Source organism: Lontra canadensis, unplaced genomic scaffold, assembly GCF_010015895.1.
Source record: "Lontra canadensis isolate GAN:19392208 unplaced genomic scaffold, GSC_riverotter_1.0 scaffold77, whole genome shotgun sequence".
NCBI lineage: Eukaryota > Metazoa > Chordata > Mammalia > Carnivora > Mustelidae > Lontra > Lontra canadensis.
Genome location: NW_022631071.1, coordinates 5,619,387 through 5,639,227, shown reverse-complemented (window position 1 = coordinate 5,639,227; position 19,841 = coordinate 5,619,387). Strand labels below are relative to the sequence as shown.

The 19,841-nt window shown below is 36.4% G+C and overlaps 1 protein-coding gene across 5 annotated transcripts in view; it reads left to right on the top strand.

The window, feature by feature from the left end:
• Window positions 1-19,841, top strand: part of DIAPH2 (diaphanous related formin 2) — a 1,009,576-nt gene that overhangs the window by 252,781 nt on the left and 736,954 nt on the right. The gene's annotated exons all lie outside the window — the stretch shown is intronic.

Below are 19,841 nucleotides of genomic sequence, written 5' to 3'. Positions count from 1 at the left end.
GTTTATGAAAGAGAAGAGTGCCTGCTGAGAAATGACAAATGAGTTTGAACAATTTTATTCACTTCCAACCCATTACAGGATATATAGATATTTGGCAGTATATTTTATGAAAATCCAAAGAGTACATTGCAATAAATCATTGTCACTGAGTTTTCTTAATACGGGACAAAATAACAAATGCTGGTTTGAATCCTAGTATCAGAGAATTGTGATTGTATAGAATTCTTTTCACAGTTGTTGCTAAAATTGCCCTACAGCTTGTTTTTTCTATTTTCCTTATAATTTTACTTATCTGCCTCTCTGGTGGCGTAGTGTCTATATTCACTTTATTTGATGATAGCTTCCTCCGCCAGTGTTTTCAAGAGTCTATTAGAGTTTATTTATGTGTAGTTATTTGCTTATCTTTGGAACATTTATTTTTACTTTCTTTTTTCTAACTTTAAATTTAAACATTTTTCAAATGTATTAATAAATATGCATTTTAATATAATCATCATAGTAAAAATTGGTGACTCATGGCAGTACTACACATTAGGAATAGAAAGCATTTTCTGAATTATGGGTGTTAGTATCTCTTTAAACAGCCTTTATTTAACTTAATAAAAGCTTGCAAAACAGCCAACATTACGTGGAAAAATAATATAAATGTATATATAGATCAATACTTTTTGAACATTTTGCACTGGAGTACCTGTGAAAAATGAAATAACAAGGACATTTTTTTATGATGCCGTAATGTGAACAGGACTTAAAATTGTGAACACATATCATAATCCAGCATATGGGTAGTATTATTAAACGAGGCTTGTTTTATATTGATATTTTAAATTTGTTCGCTTTAACTTTCAGATGCCTAAGTCATTTATGAAGACTTTAGTACATTTTACATAGAATAGAAAATAGTAAATTCAGTTATGTCCATTTTTATATTTTATTTTAAAATCTTGGTCAGTGGAATTCATAGCAACCATATCCAGGCTTATTTAGCTAAGTTGGTACCATAAATATTAAGTGACAGTGAATTTTTAATTATATAATATTAGCTTCAAAACACAAATTTAACTTAAGGTAGATCCAATATTATACCTTTTTAAAAAAATATTTTATTTATTTATTTGACCGATAGAGATCACAAGTAGGCAGCGAGACAGGCAGGCAGAGAGGAGGAAGCAGGCTCCCCGCTGAGCAGAGAGCCTGATGTGGGGCTTGATCCCAGGACTCTGGGATCATGAATGGAACTGAAGGCAGAGGCTTTAACCCACTGAGCCACCCAGGTGCCAATATTGTATTTATAATAAAGGCAAACTTGGTCTAAAAATAAAGTATATTCCTTTTAAAAACAAAAATATAAAAGCAAATAGTGACTCAAGTTTCTGAAGTATTTTATTTAGAGAAAATATAGGCTTGAAGGTGGAATAAATGAGTCTTATGTTTGCATTTATTTAATTATTATTTGACACATGACACTCCACCAATGCAATGTATTTTCTCCTTTAAATGCTGTTTTAATTTATAAAATGAATGTTTAAATAAAATAATTAGAAATTGTTACTGGACAAGTAGTTATAAAACGACCCTGGGGTCATGACCTGAGCCACAGGCAGACACTTAATGACTAAGCCACCCAGGTGCTCCTTTCTATTTTAAAACATTTTTTAAAGATTTTATTTATTTGAGAGAGAGAGAGAGAGCATGAGTGAGGGGCAGTTTAGTGGAGGGGCAGAGGGAGAGAATGAAGCAGACTCTGTGCTGATTAGGGAGCCCAACATCGGGCTTGATCCTGAGACCCTGAGATCATGACCTAAGTTCAAGGCAGACGCTTAACTGACTGAGCCACCTAGGCACCCCTATTTTAAAACATCTTATATATCTTTTGTATTTTCTGTATGTTCAAAACAGTCTTAAAGAAAATACATATAAATATTTGTCATTTTTACATATTTTAATTTTGATTTATATGAATTAATTAAATGGCTTGGGCATATACTAGAGTTTTATATACTTCTCTTATTATTGTGGGACTATTAGTAAAGCAATTACAACTTATCAGAAAGATGCAGGTATCTCACTACCATTAAGAGGAGGGTAAAAGTACAAACTCTAAGTTAAACAAGGAGGGAAGGTGATAATTTTCAAAAAGCCAAGGACAATACCAGGTAATTATGTGAATATAAAATAGTTCCCTTTTCCTTGTAGTGAAGGGGGAAAAGTATTGAGAGACATAGCTGTTACTTGATAGTGTATCTATCACTTTTAGGGAAAACATTCTTTGTAATTCTGAATGCAGGTTTTTATTTTGTGGTTCTTTAAATAAGGGATATTGAACAACACAGTAGAGTGCATCTTTGATGGTTTTCTATAAAGTAGACAGGATTTCTATGAATGTGTATTTCCTACATAGTGCCTTTAGTTTAAAAAATCAAGATGTTTCTCCAAAGACCTAGAGTAATATGACTGGTACGCAGTTTTCCAGTAATCTAACCTGCTACCAAGGTGTACTGGAGAAATGTCCCTGAGGTTCTCCCCCAGTATATCTATCATCTCAGCTGGACTTTTGAGAGGGGCTAGTTAGATGAGAATTCACATTTAAGATGCCAGCTAGCACCTGGAATGCAGGTATTTTGTGTGGTTGGTTCAAAGAAGGTATGTGTGGTTTAGATAACAGTGTTTGCTCCATGACCCAGCTCTTCAACTGCTGTTAGATGGACAGCTAATTTGGGGAGATTTTCCATCTTGTCAGTAAAGTTACAGGTTTGTAGCCTCTCACATCAGGCAGTTTAAACCTGAAAATCACCTGTTAAAATGGGATCCATAAAGGCAGAATATAGAAGGCAGTATAATGTTATAGTGTACTTTGAAAAACTAAATCAGCTTCATGTGAGATAGGTTAGTGGTCTGTCATATGAGCATGAAACCCAAGACATTATATAACCAGAATCTACCAAATTTCTATTTAAGTCTTTTCTGCAGCATGTAGTATTACTGAGAATATGAAGATTGAGTCCAATTCTGTTTTGGGGGATACTACATATATACTGAGGACTGCTCTAGGTTTTTTATGGGGCAAGGTGCCATTAAGGTGCTCCCTTAATGTGAGCTTTGAAGGGAGATTCTTGGAGATCATTTCTTAAATTGATCTAATCGTCATCATTCATTAAAAGGTACTGAAGACTACATATTAAACTGGAGTGTTAAATGAAGTTTTTAAAAAAATGAGTTATGATGAATTTCCATATGTGAATTAGTAATTGTCAAAGTGTAAGAATACCCTGAAATGGATCTAGCACTAAAATTTATTAAGCATTAATGCATTTTTGTTTGATATAGAAAATGCCCAAAAATTTTTTAGTGTTGTTGAGGGCAGCATTATAAATCCCAGTTAATATGACAAAATCTTTTTTTTAAAGAGGGAGAGGGAAAGTGGGTGGGGGAGGGGAAGAGGGCAAGGGAAAAAAATTTTTTAAAGATTTTATATATTTATAAGAGACAGAGAAAGCACAAGTAGGGGGAACAGCAGGTAAAGGGAGAAGCAGTCTCCCTGCTGAGCAAGGACCCCAATGAGGAGCTTGATCCCAGGATCTGGGGTCAAGACATGAGCCAAAGGCAGATGCTTAACAAACTGAACCACCTAGGCATCCTGGGGAAAGAGAGAATCTTAAGCAGGCTCCATGCCTAATGTGAAGCCTGATGTGGGGCTTGATCTCAAAACCCTGAGATCATACCTGAGCCCAAATCAAGAGTCAAGCAGTTAACCAACTGAGCCACTCAGGTGCCCCAAAATGAAAAAATAAATCTTTTAATTGTAAGTGAAATCCAATTCCTATCAAAGTACCATCCATTTTTTTCAAAGAAATGGAACAAATAATCCTAAAGTTTATATGGAACCAGAAAAGACCTCGGATAGCCAAAGGAATATTGAAAAAGAAAGCCAAAGTTGGTGGCATCACAATTCCGGACTTCAAGCTCTATTACAAAGCTGTCATCATCAAGACAGCATGGTACTGGCACAAAAACAGACACATAGATCAATGGAACAGAATAGAGAGCCCAGAAATAGACCCTCAATTCTAGGGTCAACTAATCTTCGACAAAGCAGGAAAGAATGTCCAATGGATAAAAGACAGCCTCTTCAATAAATGGTGTTGGGAAAATTGGACTGGCACATGCAGAAAAATGAAATTGGATCATTTCCTTACACCACACATGGAAATAGACTCAAAATGGATGAAGGACCTCAATGTGAGAAAGGAATCCATCAACATCCTTGAGGAGAACACAGGCAGCAACCTCTTCGACCTCAGCCGCAGCAACATCTTCCTAGGAATATCACCAAAGGCAAGGGAAGCAAGGGCAAAAATGAACTATTGGGATTTTATCAAGATCAAAAGCTTTTGCACAGCAAAGGAAGCAGTTAACAAAACCAAAAGACGACTGACAGAATGGAAGAAGATATTTGCAAATTGTGTAGAAGCTTTTTATCTTGAAATCCTAATAGTTCATTTCTGCTTTTGTGTCCCTTTCCTCCAGAGACTTGTATAGTAAGAAGTTGTTACGTCTGAGGTCAAAGAAGTTGCTGCCTGTGTTCTCCTCTAGAAATCTGGTGGTTTCCTGGCCCATATTTAGTTCTTTCATCCATTTTGAATTTGTTTTTGTGTATGGTGTAAGAAAGTGGTCCAGATTTATTCTTCCTCATGCTGAAGGCTAGTTTTGCCAGCACCATTTATTGAAGAGAGTTTTTTCCATTGCATATTCTTCCCTGGTTTGTTGAAGATGAGGTGACCATATATTTATGGGTCCATTTCTGAATTTTCTGTTCTGTTATGTATGTGTCTGTTTTGTGCCAATACCATACTGGCTTGATGACTAAAGTTTTGTAATATAGCCTGAAGTCTGGAATCATAATGTCTCCAGTTCTGTTTTTCTTTTTCAGGATTGCTTAGACTGTTTGGGGTCTTTTGTGCTTCCATACAAATTTTAGGATTGTTTGTTCTAGCTCAGTGAAAAATGCTGGTGGTATTTTGATAAGAATTGCATTGTGTAGATTGCTTTCCATAGTATAGAAATTTTCACAGTGTTTGTTCTTCCAGTCTGTGACCCTGGAATGTTTATCCATTTCTTTGTGTCCTCTTCAGTTTCTTTTATAAGTGTTCTTCAGTTTTCAGAGCACAGATATTTTACTACTTTGGTTAGGTTTATTCCTCAGTATCTTATGGTTTGTGGTGCAATTGTAAATTGTATGTATTCCTTGATTTCTCTTTCTGCTGCTTCATTACTGGTGCATAGAAATGCAGCAGATTTTTGTATGTTGATTTTATATTCTGCAATTTTGCTGAATTGATGTATGACTTTTAGTAATTATTTTGTGGAGTACTCTGGGTTTTCTACGTAGAGTATCATGTTATCTGTGAATACTGAAAGTTTAACTTAATCCTTGCCAATTTGGATGCTTTGTATTTCTTTTTTTTTGTCTGATTGCTGAGACTAAGACTTCCAATATTATGTTAAATAATAATGGTGAGAATGGTCCTCCCTGTCTTGTTCCTCATTGTAGAGAAAAAGCTCTGTTTTTCCCCACTGAGGATGATATTACCTGTGGTTCTTTTGTACCTGAGCTTTCATGATTTTGAGTTATGTTCCATCTTTATCAACTTTATTGAGGGCTTTTATCAAGAATGGATGCTGTATTCTGTCAAATGCATTTTCCGCATCTGTTGAGAGGATCATATGGTCCTCATCCTTTGTTAATGTGGTGTAATACGTTGATTGATTTGGGAATATTGAAACACTCAGATAGCCCAGGAATTAATCCCACTTAATCACGGTGAATGATTCTTTTAATGTACTATTGAATTGAGATTGCTAGTATGGTGAGGATTTTTGCTTCCATGTTCATCAGGGATATTGGCCTGTAATTTCCCTTTTCAGTGGGGTCTTTGATTTAATATCAAGGTAATGCTCCACTCATAGAATGAGTTTGAAAGTTTTCCTTCCATTTCTATTTTTTTTTAAAGTTTGAGAAGAATAGTTATTAACTCTTCTTTAAATGTCTGATAGAATTCCCCTGGGAAGCCATGTAACCCTGGACTTTGGGTTGTTGGAAGATTTTTGATTACCAAATCAATTTCTTTGCTGGTAATGGGTCTTTTCAAATTTTCTATCTCTCCTTATTTCAGTTTTGGTAGTTTGTATGTTTCTAGGAATTTTTCCATTTCTTCCAGATTGCCCAATTTGTGGGCATATATTTTTTCATAATAGTCTCTTATACTTATATTTTTGTGGTGTTGGTTGTGATCTCTCCTCTTTCATTCATGATGTTATTTATTTGATGTTATTCTCATGATGTTGTTCTCTTCTTTTTGGTATGTCTGCTTCGGGTTTTATCAGTGTTATTCATTTTTTTCAAAAAATGTAATGTATCCCAGCTCTTAGTTTTGTTGATCTGTTCTACTCTTTTTTTCTATATTGTTTATTTCTGCTGTAATCTTTATTATTTTCCTTCTTCTGCTGGCTTAAGTCTTCATTTGTTGTTCATTTTCTTGATCCTTTAGGTTTAAGTTTAGGTTGTATATTGAAGAGCTTTCTTGCTTCCTGAGGTAGTCCTGTATTATAATTTACTTCCCTCTTGGGACCATTTTTGCTTCATCCCAAAGGTTTTGGACTGTCATGTATTCATTTTCATTTGCTTCCATGTATTTTTTATTCCTTTTTAAATTTTCTGTTAACACATTTGTACTTTAGTAGGATGTTCTTTTAATGTCCACGTATTTGTGGTCTTGTTGAATTTTTTCTTCTGGTTTACTTCCAAGTTTCCTAGGGTTGTCTGAAAATATGCGTGTTGCGATCTCAATTTTTCTGCACTTGTTGAAGGCTGATTTGTGACCCAGTGTGTGATCTGTTCTGGGGAATGGTCCATGTACACTCAAAGAATGTATATTCTGCTGTTTTCATGTGAAATGTTGTGAATCTATCTCTTTAAGTCCATCTGGTCTAGTATGTCATTCAAAGCCATCGTTTCCTTGTTATTCTTCTTAGATGACCTGTCCGTCACTATAAATGGGGTGATAAAGTCTCCTAATTATTATTGTGTTAATGTCATTGAGCTCCATTATGTTTGTTATTATTTGATTTACATATTTAGGTGCTCCCATGTTGGGGGCATAAATATTTGGAATTGTTACACCTTCTTGATGGCTAGACCCCTATTTATGATATAATGCCCTTCTTTATCTCTTGTTAGTGTCTTTGGTTTAAAATCTATTTTGTTTGATAGAAGTATGGCTACTCCAACATTCTTTTGGAATCCATTACCATTTTAAATGTTTTTCCATTACCTCACTTTCAATCTGCCGGTATCTTTAGGTCTAAAATGAATCTCTTATAGGCAGCATACAGATGGGTCTTGTTTTTTTATCCATTTTGATCCTCTTTGTCTTTTGATTGGAGTGTTTGATCCATTTGCATTCAGAGTGATTATTGATATATACAAATTTAGTGCCATTGTGTTACCTGTAAAGTTGGTTTTTCTGGTGATACTTTTTGTTCCTTTCTAGTATTTGTTGCTCTTGGTCTTTTTTCCCCAAAGAGTTCCCTTTAAGGGTTCTTGCAGGGTTGGTTTAGTCATCATGAACCCCTTTAGTGTTTGTTTTTCTGGAAATAATAATTCCATGTGACAGTCTTGCTGGATAAAGTATTTTTGCCTGCATATTTTTTTACTTCATCATGTTGAATATATCATGACACTTTCTTCTGGCCTGCCACTTTTCTGTGGACAGATCTACTGCAAACCTGAAGAGTCCTTCCTTGTAGATTAAGGACTTTTTTCTCCTTGCTGCTTTCCAGATTTTTTCCTTGTCTGTGTATTTTGTGAATTTGATTATATCTTGGTGATGGCCGGCTCTTGTTGAATTTAATGGGAGTTCTCTGGATTTCAATATCTCTTTCCTTCCGAGGAATAGGGAACTTTTTAGCTATAATTTGATGAAATGGACATTCTGCTCCTTTTTCTCTTCTTCTTGGACTCCTGTGTTAGGAATGTTACTTTACGTTAAGGAGTCACTGAGTTCCCAAAGTCTACATTTGTGATTCAGTGCCTTTCTTTCCCTCTTTTTCTCGGCTTCATTATTTTCCATAATTTTATCTTCTGTATCATTGATTCATTCTTGCTTTGTATGTCCTCATTGTCATTGCATGCAGTCAGTTTTGCATCCTGGTTATGGCATGTTTTATTTCAGCCTGACTAGTTATTAGTTTTTCTAATCTGCAGTAAGGGGTTATCTAATGTCTTCTATGCTTTTCTCAAACCCCGTTAGTATCTTTATTATTATTGTTTTAAAATCTGGTTCAGACATCTTACTTGTATCTGTATTGATAAAATCCCTGGCTGTGACTTTTTCCTGTTCTTTCCAGTGAATTCCTTGGTCTTGTCATTTTTTTTTCTGGGTGATTGTTTTTTGTGTGTGTGGGATTGTAAGGGTATCCTGTTACATTTCTGGTCCTAAGAGTAATAGGTATATTAAGAAGAGGTCCTGGGGGGCAGGAAGGGGAAAAAGAAGCTAGATCCTAATTTTGTTTTGGTCTGCTTGTTAAAAGAAGCTAGATCTTGGGGCGCCTGGGTGGCACAGTCATTGGGTACCTGCCTTTGGCTCAGGTCATGATCCCAGAGTCCTGGGATCGAGCCCCGCGTTGGGCTCTTCTTGGCGCGAAGCCTGCTTCTCCCTCTCCCACTCCCTGCTTATGTTCCCTCTTTCGCTGTGTCCTTCTCTGTCAAATAAATTAATAAAAATTAAAAAAAAAAGCTATATCTTAAAGAAAGAAAGAAAAAAGGAAACTAGGCCTTATTTCCCTTAGAGCTGATGCATTGCAGTACTCCTCTATCAGTAGGCTTGGTACATTGGAGGGGTTTCTACTAGTCTTTTGAGGTGGGGTTTGTTGTACTGATTCTAAGGTAGACTTTTTCCGGCGAGTTGTACCTGCAGGGCACAAGTGGATGGGGCTTGTATGCAGTTCTGGCCTCCCTGGTGCTGATTTACTCACTGAAGTGGGTTAGTGCTGATACCGGGTTGGGGTGGGGGTAAGGAATGGCATTGCTGTGCTCTCTCATCACTAGACTGGAAATTTCTTGCCCACCACTCCTCAGAAAGCCCTCACAGAAGAGCCAGCACTCACCCCTCTTGTGTCCCTGGCTTCCACCAGATCCCTGCTTTCATTCTTCCTGTGTCCAAAGTGGCTGGGTTTCAAAACTTTAAATTTTAGAGATCCACATGGTGAGGACCCACACCGATCCTCTCAGGGAGGGTCTTATTTTGCTATGGCCAATGGTGTTTGGCCCCAGAAATCACTTGAATGACTGTGCAGTGGTTTGGAGTATATGGTAAAGTACAGCAGAAAGCACCAAGATTTGCTGCCCTCAGCTCAAGTCTCTGTTCTACGCTAGGGAACGGCAACATGTTGGTGCCACCAGTTCTTCCCCACCTTCCCAAGAGACCGTTCTGCCTCTCCCAAATGCTCTCTAAGCAGGAAAAATGTTTCTTCCTGTGCAACCCAGCAGATCCTTATACCATGCTGCCCTCTCCCAGGTCTCTGTCCTCCCCCTCCTGAGCACCTCCAAGCCTGCCAGGTACAACCCTGTGGATGGCGTGGACTTCCTAAACTTCAGACTTTTCACTCTGCTGTTTATAAAAACTTGCTGTAGCCAGTGCCTCTCCTTTTCAGTTGTTTTGGGGAAGAGTTTTTCCTGTGCAATTCCCTGAGCCCACTTTCACTCCTTCTCTCTCTTTTTCTCTCACTCCTCTCTCCGTGACCAGGGCTCCCTCCCCTTTGCAGTACCTGCAGTTCTTTACTCCCCACAACTTTCTGCAGCTCCCACCTTCTACGATGTGGCCATTTTTTTACTTCTAATTATGTAGTTTTCCTCTCAGTCCTCTGATCAATTTCATGGGTGTTCACCTGATTTGATATTTATCTAGGGTATTCGAGGGATGAGGCATGCCTAGAGTCTCTGTACTTCTTTGCCATCTTAATGTTTCCTCTATACCAGATCTTCTATTGGGCTGTTTTCAGAATTTGGCTATTATAGACAATGCTGCTATAAACATTAGGGTGCATGTATCCCTTTGAATTAGTATTTTTGTATTCTTTAGGTAAATACTTAGTAGTGCAATGGCTGGATCATAGGGTAGTTGTGTTTTTAATTTTTTGACCAACATCCTTACTGTTTCCCACAGTGGCTGTACCAGTTTGCATTTTCACCAACAGTGCATGAATGTTCCTTTCTGTTGTGTAGTCTTTACATTTCCATTGTCAATACTCTAGTATAGACCTCATTCCATTTGGGGATATGAGTTGATAGACTGATTTGTCCAGCAAATAGAGTTCACTGGGTTTATTTAAAATTCAGGAAGCCAAAGTGAGTAAGGGAAGCAGAAAAGAAAGGATAGAAGTGTTAAGAAAGTTAGTGGGAAGTGTAGAGTAGGGAAGAGTTTTACTGGACCTCTCAGGTTCCCTGACTGGCTCTGAAAATTAAATGATTGCCAAATCATTAACTTGAGGAAAAAAAAACATAAAATTTTTGCATATACATGGGTAACTTTACAAGAGAGTGAAGACCCAAGTCAGTGACCAGAGAAGGAATCTTTTGTATCTTTTAGACAAAGAAATAGCAAATTTGTAAAGAATTGAGAAGACAAAGAGTTTTGGGGTAGGGGTAGTATGCAATGAAAAAGTAACTGAGATGCTAAGCGTTTAGCATACAGCCTTCTAGGCCCTAAATTCCTTCTCTCTGGTGATAAGAATGTCATACAGCCTTCTAGGCCCTAAATTCCTTCTCTCTGTGATAAGAATGTCTTCTCTCCTCTTGGTACAGGAGGGGTACCTTTCACTAGGAAGATCTATGTCTTGCTTTCAGGAAAGAAGGGTAGGTGAGAGAGTGAGGTTTTTCTGATTCCTTCGCTTTAAACTTTTTAGTATTTTAAAGATTCATTAAAGATATTTAATATCTTAAAGACTCACTTCCTAGGGGTACCATATTTTTGGGTGGTATGTCCTGAACTCCATCAGAAGCAATCTTAAAGTGGCCAACCAATTCATTCATGCTGTATAAGGAGGTACATGAGGGTAACTAAGGACTGTTATTCCCAAATTAAAGTTGAATGGCACCATTTTTTTTCCCAGGTGCTTGCTTGCTTGCTTGCTTGCCTTTTTTTTTTTTTAAGGATTTTATTTATTTGACAGAGAGAGATCACAAGTAGGCAGAGAGAGAGGGGCAAGCAGATAACCTGCTGAGCAGAGAACCTGACCTAGGACCCATTCCCAGGACCCTGAGATCATGACCTGAGCCGAAGGCAGAGGCTTAACCCACTGAGCCACCCAGGCACCCTCCAGGTGCTTTCTAATATTTGTATTTTGTATCATGTCAAGTGTCAGTTAATAATTTCTTTATATTTTGAAGTGGGTGTTTACAGTTCTGTATGTCTACAAAACACAGTAATGAGTTACAGTATGACACTGCTCTGTGTCAATGCTAAAGAAGTAACTGTTTTATTTATTGGTATATGGGAAGCAGAAAGAAAGTATTTTCTTAGACATATCTAATGTTTTATCTAAAGTTTCCCTTGCATTGATGATGGAATTCATAATAAATATATTTTTTAAAACCTTACCGGTATTGATTTCACTTCTGAATGTACACAATGATGACATTTTAAAATTTGAGCTTTTATCCAATAGGCCTTCATAAAGCAAAATAACCAAAAGAATACTCACAGTGCTAGTTGATAGTTTTTATATGAGTTCTTGATAATATAGGTGAATGGGAGGTATGTAAGGATTGGTAAATGCTGGATTCCAGGGACACCTGGGAGGCTCAGTCAGTTAAGCATCTGCCTCGGCTCAGGTTATAATCTCCAGGTCCTGGGATTAATCCCCACATCAGGCTCGATTCTTAATGGCCAGTCTGGGAGTCTGCTTCTCCCTTTCCCTCTACTCCTCCCCGCCCCACCACCTGTGCTCACTCGCTCTCTCTCAAGTAAATGAAAATCTTAAAAAGAAAAAAAAAAGAGAAATGCTGGATTCCAGTCATAGTTTTGCCATTAGCAAGGTATGACTCAAGATGCAGAACTAAAATTCTTTAGTTTAGTCATTTGTAAAATAAAGGAGCTGACATGAGGTGATTTACTCTGATTTCATGACCAGTAAAGCTACTCCTATCATTGCCTGTTCTTCCATGGAGGTTTGTTTGTAAAATGAAGACAAAACAGTGTTGTTAATTTAAATTGTTAATGTTTGTTATGGTTTTTAACTTTCCCAATTGTGAAAAGGAACTGTGGGCAATGTTGAATAAAACCAAAGTTACTTCAGCAATTATGCTTTCTTTAAAAAGAATTTATACGTTCTGAAAGACTTATCAAGTGTAAATGTATATATTTTAGGAGTAGCAATATTTCTAGGTTTGTCTGAAAATGAATGATGGCCAGGTCAAATATGGTAGAAAGCTATTATCTCTTTCTTGGGAACTTTATACTGTATTATAGTTCTGTAAAATGGGTTTTGTCTATGTGCCATGTACATGTTTATTACTTTTATTTTGTTGTTAATTGAATTATATTTTTTATTGTGTTCAGTTAGCCACCATATAGTACGTCATTACTTTTTGATGTAGTGTTCCGTGATTCATTGTTTGCATATAACACCCAGTGTTCATCACATATGCCCTCTTTAATACCCATCACCTGGCTACCCCATCCCTTCACACCCCTCCCCTCTGAAACCCTCAGTTTGCTTCCAGGAGTCTCTCATGGTTTGTCTCCCTCTCTGATTCCCCATCCCCTTCAGTTTTCCCTCCTTTCCCCAATGATCCTCCATGCTATTCCTTATGTTCCACATATGAGTGAACTTATTTGACTTAGCATAATCCTGTCCATTCCTTCCACGTCAGTGCAAATGGTGGGTATTCATCCTTTCCAATGGTTGAGTAATTTTCCATTGTATATATGTACTCTGTCTTCTTTAGCCATTCATCTGTTTTAGGACATCTCAGCTCCTTCCACAGTTAGGCTATTGTGGACATTGCTGCTATAAACATTGGGGTGCATGTACCCCTTCTTTTTACTACGTCTGTATCTTTGGTTTAAATACCTAGTAGTGCACATGCTGGGTCATAGGTAGCTCTATTTAGGTGGTTTATATCACTGTAGAAGAGAACAAATAATGAGTATGTTTGGCTTAATATTTTAGATAAGCCTTAACAATTCCCAAATTGTTTAATGTTATTTAAGATTTTGACTATTCGGGGTGTCTGGGTTGCTCAGTCGGTTAAGTAGCTGCTCTTGGCTTGGTTCATGATCCTAGGGTCCTGAGATGGAGACCAGCATCAGGCTCTCTGCTTGACAGGTAGCCTGCTTTTCCTTCTCCCGCCTTGTGCTCTCTCTCTCTCTCTCTCAAATAAATAAATAAAAATCTTTAAGATTAAAAAAAAAATGATTCTATTATTGTTGGATATATTAAGATCTTGAACCATGGCATGCACACAGATACACACATAATTTTCATTGTCTTTCTCAGTTTTAGGGGAAAGGAATTTTAAATTATATAAAAATGATAAAAGACCAGAGTGGTTACCATTACAGATTACATTTTGAGACAACAAAACATTTGAACTTGCTAAGATCTTTTTGACATCCACAGTGATGATCCAAAGAAAGGATTCTTTTTAGTTTGGTTGCAGTTATCCTGTGCAAAAAACAAAGTTTGTGAGCAAAATTTCTTTGATTTTTTTTTTTTTAATGCAGCAGTCACACTCTATCAAGTTTCTAATTCTAGGTTTTGGGACTGCAGCTAATAGATGAGAACAACTGTTACATTTTTGTTGTTCAGTCATCAAATAGCAATTACCCTTCAACTCTCCTTATCACTGGTATAATGAAAGAAAATTCATTTAACCTCTCTGCAACTTACGATACTCAGAGAGTATAACATGCTTGGGAAAAAAGGAAATGTATGGGTGCTATGTGCTAATGTCTCTCTGTTTTCTTTCTTGCATTCAAAGGACTTCTTACTTTACTTACAAAAGTCAAATTTGATGTCAACTCTGTTTAATTTTCAGGGTTTACGATTTGGAATGTGATTTCTTGGAGTAAATTCATTTTAACAAAATTCCATTAAACTAACTAGATGTCCTATGGACATGCAATATGGAGTGCATGATAGAATTTTAACTTTATTACTTAGCTTAGGAAAGTAAACCAATACATTTTTCTTGTAGAAGTTAGCATTTTATTATAAGTTATTATAAGTTGACTGGTGATATTACTATTTTTATATTTGTCCTAATGTAATTATCTTGACAATTTCAAATATATAAGAGAATTTGAAATATGACTAGCTTTTGCTTGAATATTTTACACTGTTCTTTCCCCTTCTCTTTGAAGACTCAATTTTCATTTTCATTCACATTTTTCACAATTTTTTTTCATCATTACTGTGGAATAAGATGGTCTCTTATGTGTCTCTCACAATAACTTTCAAAGTGGGATGGGGAAGAAAATATTCTTTGTTCTATAACCTGTTGGTCAATTTAATGGATTTGGATTTAAGCCATTTTGACTATCTCCAATATAATTCTGGGATCTTAAGAAATTGATTTTAATGAATAAGGAATTTTTATCTTTTGAGGGAGAACTCTTATTTCCCTTCAGGAGATTTTTATTTGTAACTCAGACATTTACAATTTGTTCTAAACATGTAGGAAGTTTGTTTTTATCTAATGTATGTAACAAGAAAGATGCACATTTCCTCTTTTGTGAGGAACTCTTAGAAAATGTGTGAGTACCATGAAATAACAGAACCTTCTTCCTAGTGAGAACTGATAGGGAGAACAAATGCAGCCAGATAAAACCCTTTTTAAGGAATAACAGGGTATAGAGAGAAGAATGGAAGTCTTCTTTGGTATTTTCTAAGGAAATTATAATCTAGCTCAACATTGAAGTCAAAACCATGGAGAGGCAGAGCTGGAAAATTAATATAGTCTACTTTTCTATGAATCCGGTGAAGTATGTGATCAGTGAATGTCATATGCCCAGATAGGTGGAAATGGTAGTACTACATCTAATAGATAATTAAAATTGGGCAGAGATAGGTTATGTACTAATCTACCATGATGAATATTTCCATGGACATTCAAGTGCTCAAGTCTATCATATTTATTTTCATATCAACAACACTGGGTGTATATATATGTTTTTATTGAGGTAAAAACAAGGTAGTCATAGCATATATAAGCCCATGTTATATTTGTTCTTAACATTTTATTTTTTAGTAGATGTATAGGTTGATAGTGGAAGTATTTATGAAGTTGATTTAGTTGAACAAATATCCTTTAAAATGCTGAAAATACTTTTTCTTGGCTACTGTTTGGGTATTATTGATTCATGGACTGAATGTATGATACTGTTTGCTTTGAGTAGTAAATTGGTCTTAACCACGTTGGGACTCTTTTTCTTTCTCATAAGTATATATAATCTAAGTTTGGTTTTAATTGCATTCAAAAACACTTCATTGAAAACATTGGTGTTAAAATGAGAGTTGAGAGTTGCTAGAGGGGAGATGGGTGGGGTGGGGGGATGAGGGAACTGGGTGATGGGCATTAAGGAGGGCACTTCAAGTAATGAGCACTGGGTGGTGTATACAACTGATGAATCACTAAATTCTACCTCTGAAACTAATAACATAGTATATGTTAATTAAATTGATTTTAAGTTACAAAATAAAATGAGATATTTCCTGCTATTAGAATGTGTTAATACCAACCTGTCCATATGTTGTCTACAAGAGATCTGTTTGGAACCTAAGGTTACACCCAGACTGAAAGTGAAGGGATGTAGAAGCATCTTTTATGCTAATGGGCCTCAAAAGAAAGCTGCGGTAGCGATCCTCGTAACACATAAATTAGATTTTATTTTATTATTTTTAAAAGATTTTATTTATTTGACAGAGATAACAAGTAGGCAGAGAGGCAGGCAGAGAGAGGAGGAAGAAGGAAGCAGGCTCTATGCTGAGCAGAGAGCCCAATGCAGGGCTCAATCCCAGGACCTTGGAATCATGACCTGAGCCGAAGGCAGAGGCTTTAACCCAATGAGCCACCCAGGCGCCCCGATAAATTAGATTTTAAACTAAAGACTGTAGTCAGAGATAAAGAAGGATACTATATCATTCTTAAAGGGTCTATCCACCAAGAAGATCTAATAATTGTAAATATTTATGCCCCCAATACAGGAGCATCCAACTACATAAGAGAACTGTTAATCAAGATAAAGAGTCATATTGATGAATACATTAACTTACCACTCTCAGAATGTGTTAATACCATTTACAATAATCTTTTCTTTTTAAAAAAAGATTTTATTTATTTATTTGACAGAGAGAAAGAGATTATAAGTAGGCAGAGAGGCAGACAGAGAGAGGGAAAAAACAGGCTCCCTGATGAGCAGAGAGCCCGATGCGGGGCTCGATTCATGACCTGAGCCAAAGACAGAGGCTTAACCCACTGAGCCACCCAGGCACGCCCCATTTACAATAATCCTTAATGTCTTCATGAAACAAAGTTGTTTCAGGACTTGTAATTTTACCAACATTCTGAATTCCCCTAGGAAACTCTAAGCTATCATTCATTTTATTGATGTTCTGGTGATTTGGGTTGTAGTATGAGATTTCACATGGGAATAGGACACCATTAGAGAGAAATCAAATCCTTTGTACAGAACACATAACTCTTTATATTAGCCTTTAGCACTGCACAAGCTGATAAAGGCATGACGTGACGAATATTGGACTCCTGCATGTGAGACCAATTGCCTTTATAGCTTATGGGACTCAGGATAGAACTTTCTAATTTTAGCTTTAACCCTTTTGAAAGACACACATGAATCTGGACAATCTATTCATCAATGTAAGTGTAGTCACTGTTTCTTATGTCTGTATTGTGTAGAGTGTACTGAACTCATCCATCCACGGAAAAGATATTGACTGTAAAAAGGAATGAGGGAATATTTTGGAGTGGTGGAAATGTTGTGTATATTTTTTTTTTATTGGAGGTTCCATGAGTATACATTTGTCAAAATGATGAATTTTACTATTTGTAAATCTTATTTCCGTAAAAAAGAAAGGAAAAACCCTTATGTTTCAGAGTGGTTATGAGAATTATAAGAGATCATTCTCCTTCCCCATTTTTTATTCTGTTTGGTTCTTTATTATCCTCTGCTGCTTCTATGTCCCTTACAAATTTAGGGCCCATGATAAATTGCAATTTCTTACTTCAGGGCTGAGATACTACAGAAAATTTACGTCTTTATCTGTCTTTATTCGCAGTCTCTGAGGCAGATTTTAAATCGACTCATCAACTGTATATTTACACCTCTAGATAATCTATTCCAATTAGTACAGAATAACTCAGAGCTGGCATTTGCATACTCTGTAAAATATACCAAATATACTTGCTTGGACTGAATTCCTGATCTCTGTCCTGTGGCAGAGGGAGTTCACAGTATGCTTGAGAGGGTGTATAAAGGAATCTTGAATTTTTAGCCTGAGTCCTGCCTGTGAAAGGCAGTGTTCTATGTCAGTGGTTCTCAAACATGATTGAGCTTTAGAATCACCTAGAGGTCTTGTTAAATTGCTTTGTCATATCTCCAGAGCTACTGATTCAGTGGGTCTAGTGGGGAGTGGAGTGGGGGGCGAGGATTTGTACTTCTGACAAGTTTCCAGCTGATGTTGATGTTGCTGATGCTGCTGGTTTAGGGCGATTACCTTGAGAACTACTGATTTATGCTTAATTGAGGTGTTGACAGTATCAGAATTCTTACCTGTGTAGAGTAACCAACATTTTGTTTTTAAACTGCTTCATCACTTCATGACCACTTTTGTATTGGGTAAAATGAATATATATATGTATATGTGTGTGTGTATATATATATGGGGGGGCAGAGAGAGAGAGAGAGAGAGAGAGAGGATAAAACTGAGAGAAAGAGAAAATAGCATTTGGCTAGGGGCCACAAAGTATTTAGGGCCTGAAAGAAAAATGTTGCTGGCAAGAGAAAAAGGAAAAAAAAAAAAAAAAAAAGAAAAAGATATGGTTAGCTGCGTCCCTTCTTTTCAACCTATCAAGTGTCATCATGCTGCATAATTATTTTATCCCTCTAGTAACGGGCTCCTTTTGGTGCTCCCGTTCTGTCCTAAAAGTCCTGAAGACTCTAACTAGGCCTCCTTTGCCCATTGGCCTAAAATATTCTCTTAAGACTTTAAACTGCCTCCTTGTTTAATAAAAAAGGCCTGAATCTCACACTTAGACTTAATGATGTATCCCATTTTTTTTTTCAGACCAGTAGTAATTTTCACTGAGTAAAACCAAAATATCATAAAGTACACAATTTGAAGAAGTCTGGGGTATATGGGTGACTACTTTTAAGTGAACAAATATAAGTCATATTCCTGTACCACTTTCCTAGACTAAGAAAGAAATAACTCTAATAATTTTAATACCGCTGGGTATAAAAAGAAGATGACTAAAATTTATAATCTTAAAAAAATGATTTAGAAGTGTTAAATTTAAGGAATTCATATTATCTTCCTAAATGCCAAAGCAGATACCAAGAGCTGTTTATACAAATTTATTCAGAATTTCTATTATTTTAAGGTTGCTGCTAGTGTGCATCGTGATTTACTGGTATCTGCTGACATATTATGCTTGGAGATGATGTTTTTCTTTTCTTCCACCACCACCCCAATGATTATGGAGAGTCTTTAGAGAAGATAGCTCATGGTACTGGTTGATTACATGCCTTAATTGAATAGTAGCTTGCTGCCAATTATCTGTTATTGATGCCAATTATACTATTATTAATAGTAGCTTGCTGCCAATGGCCATTACAGTGCCCATTGTTTTTTTTTTATCATATCCACTATGGAAATTAAAGCAGAATTTGTTTAAAACGAGGTTCCATATATATTGTGGATGCAATTGATTCTGAATATTTGAGCCATTTTTTCAATAGCTGGAAAGGTAGATTGAGGCTAGATCAGAATGTTTGGTTGAGGGACTTGAAATGTGTTAGGTAGTCCAGAGGAAATTTTTGGACATATGGCTGGTTAAATGCAGTCTAATCCAGCCTTTTGTAAAATGAAAAGAGAAAAGTATGGGCTGTAGAGATCCTAGTTGAAAAACTCCTGTCACATTAAAGAAAAGGTTAACTAGGGCTAATCTAGAATGTTAGCAGTATCAATGAAAAGAAGGAAAGGGGAAATGTATGGGAGTCTTTCTAGAAGTAGAATATTCATGACTGGATGACAAAGTCAAATCAAGCTCTATGTGATCAGTCTTCCAGGCTTTTACACACACATGGGACTTCATTTCCTGCCATTCTTCTAGGCCTGCTTATTCCGCTGCAGCCACACAGGTCTCCTTACAGTTCCTGGAATCTTTCAAGCATAGTAGCTACCACTTCTGTACTCAATTTGTTCTTAATCCTTCTGCTATGAAAGTCCTCACTTCCTTGAAGGCTCTGCTCAGATGCCACCTTATCACTCTTCCCTGACTACATATTTAAAAAATCACATACTAGCATTCATTATTCAATTTATCTAAATTGAATTTTTTTAAAGCACCAAAGCACTGACATTTTATTATATACTTGCTTATCTGTTTCTCTTATGTCTCCCTCTTTTTAGATAGTAAGCTATATGAGTGTAAAGGCTTCTTTTTTTTTTCCCTTTTATGTCTCTGTCACCTAGAACATGGCTGGTACTTAGAAGGTACTCAGTAAATATTTGTTGAATCAATGAACAGAATAAATACA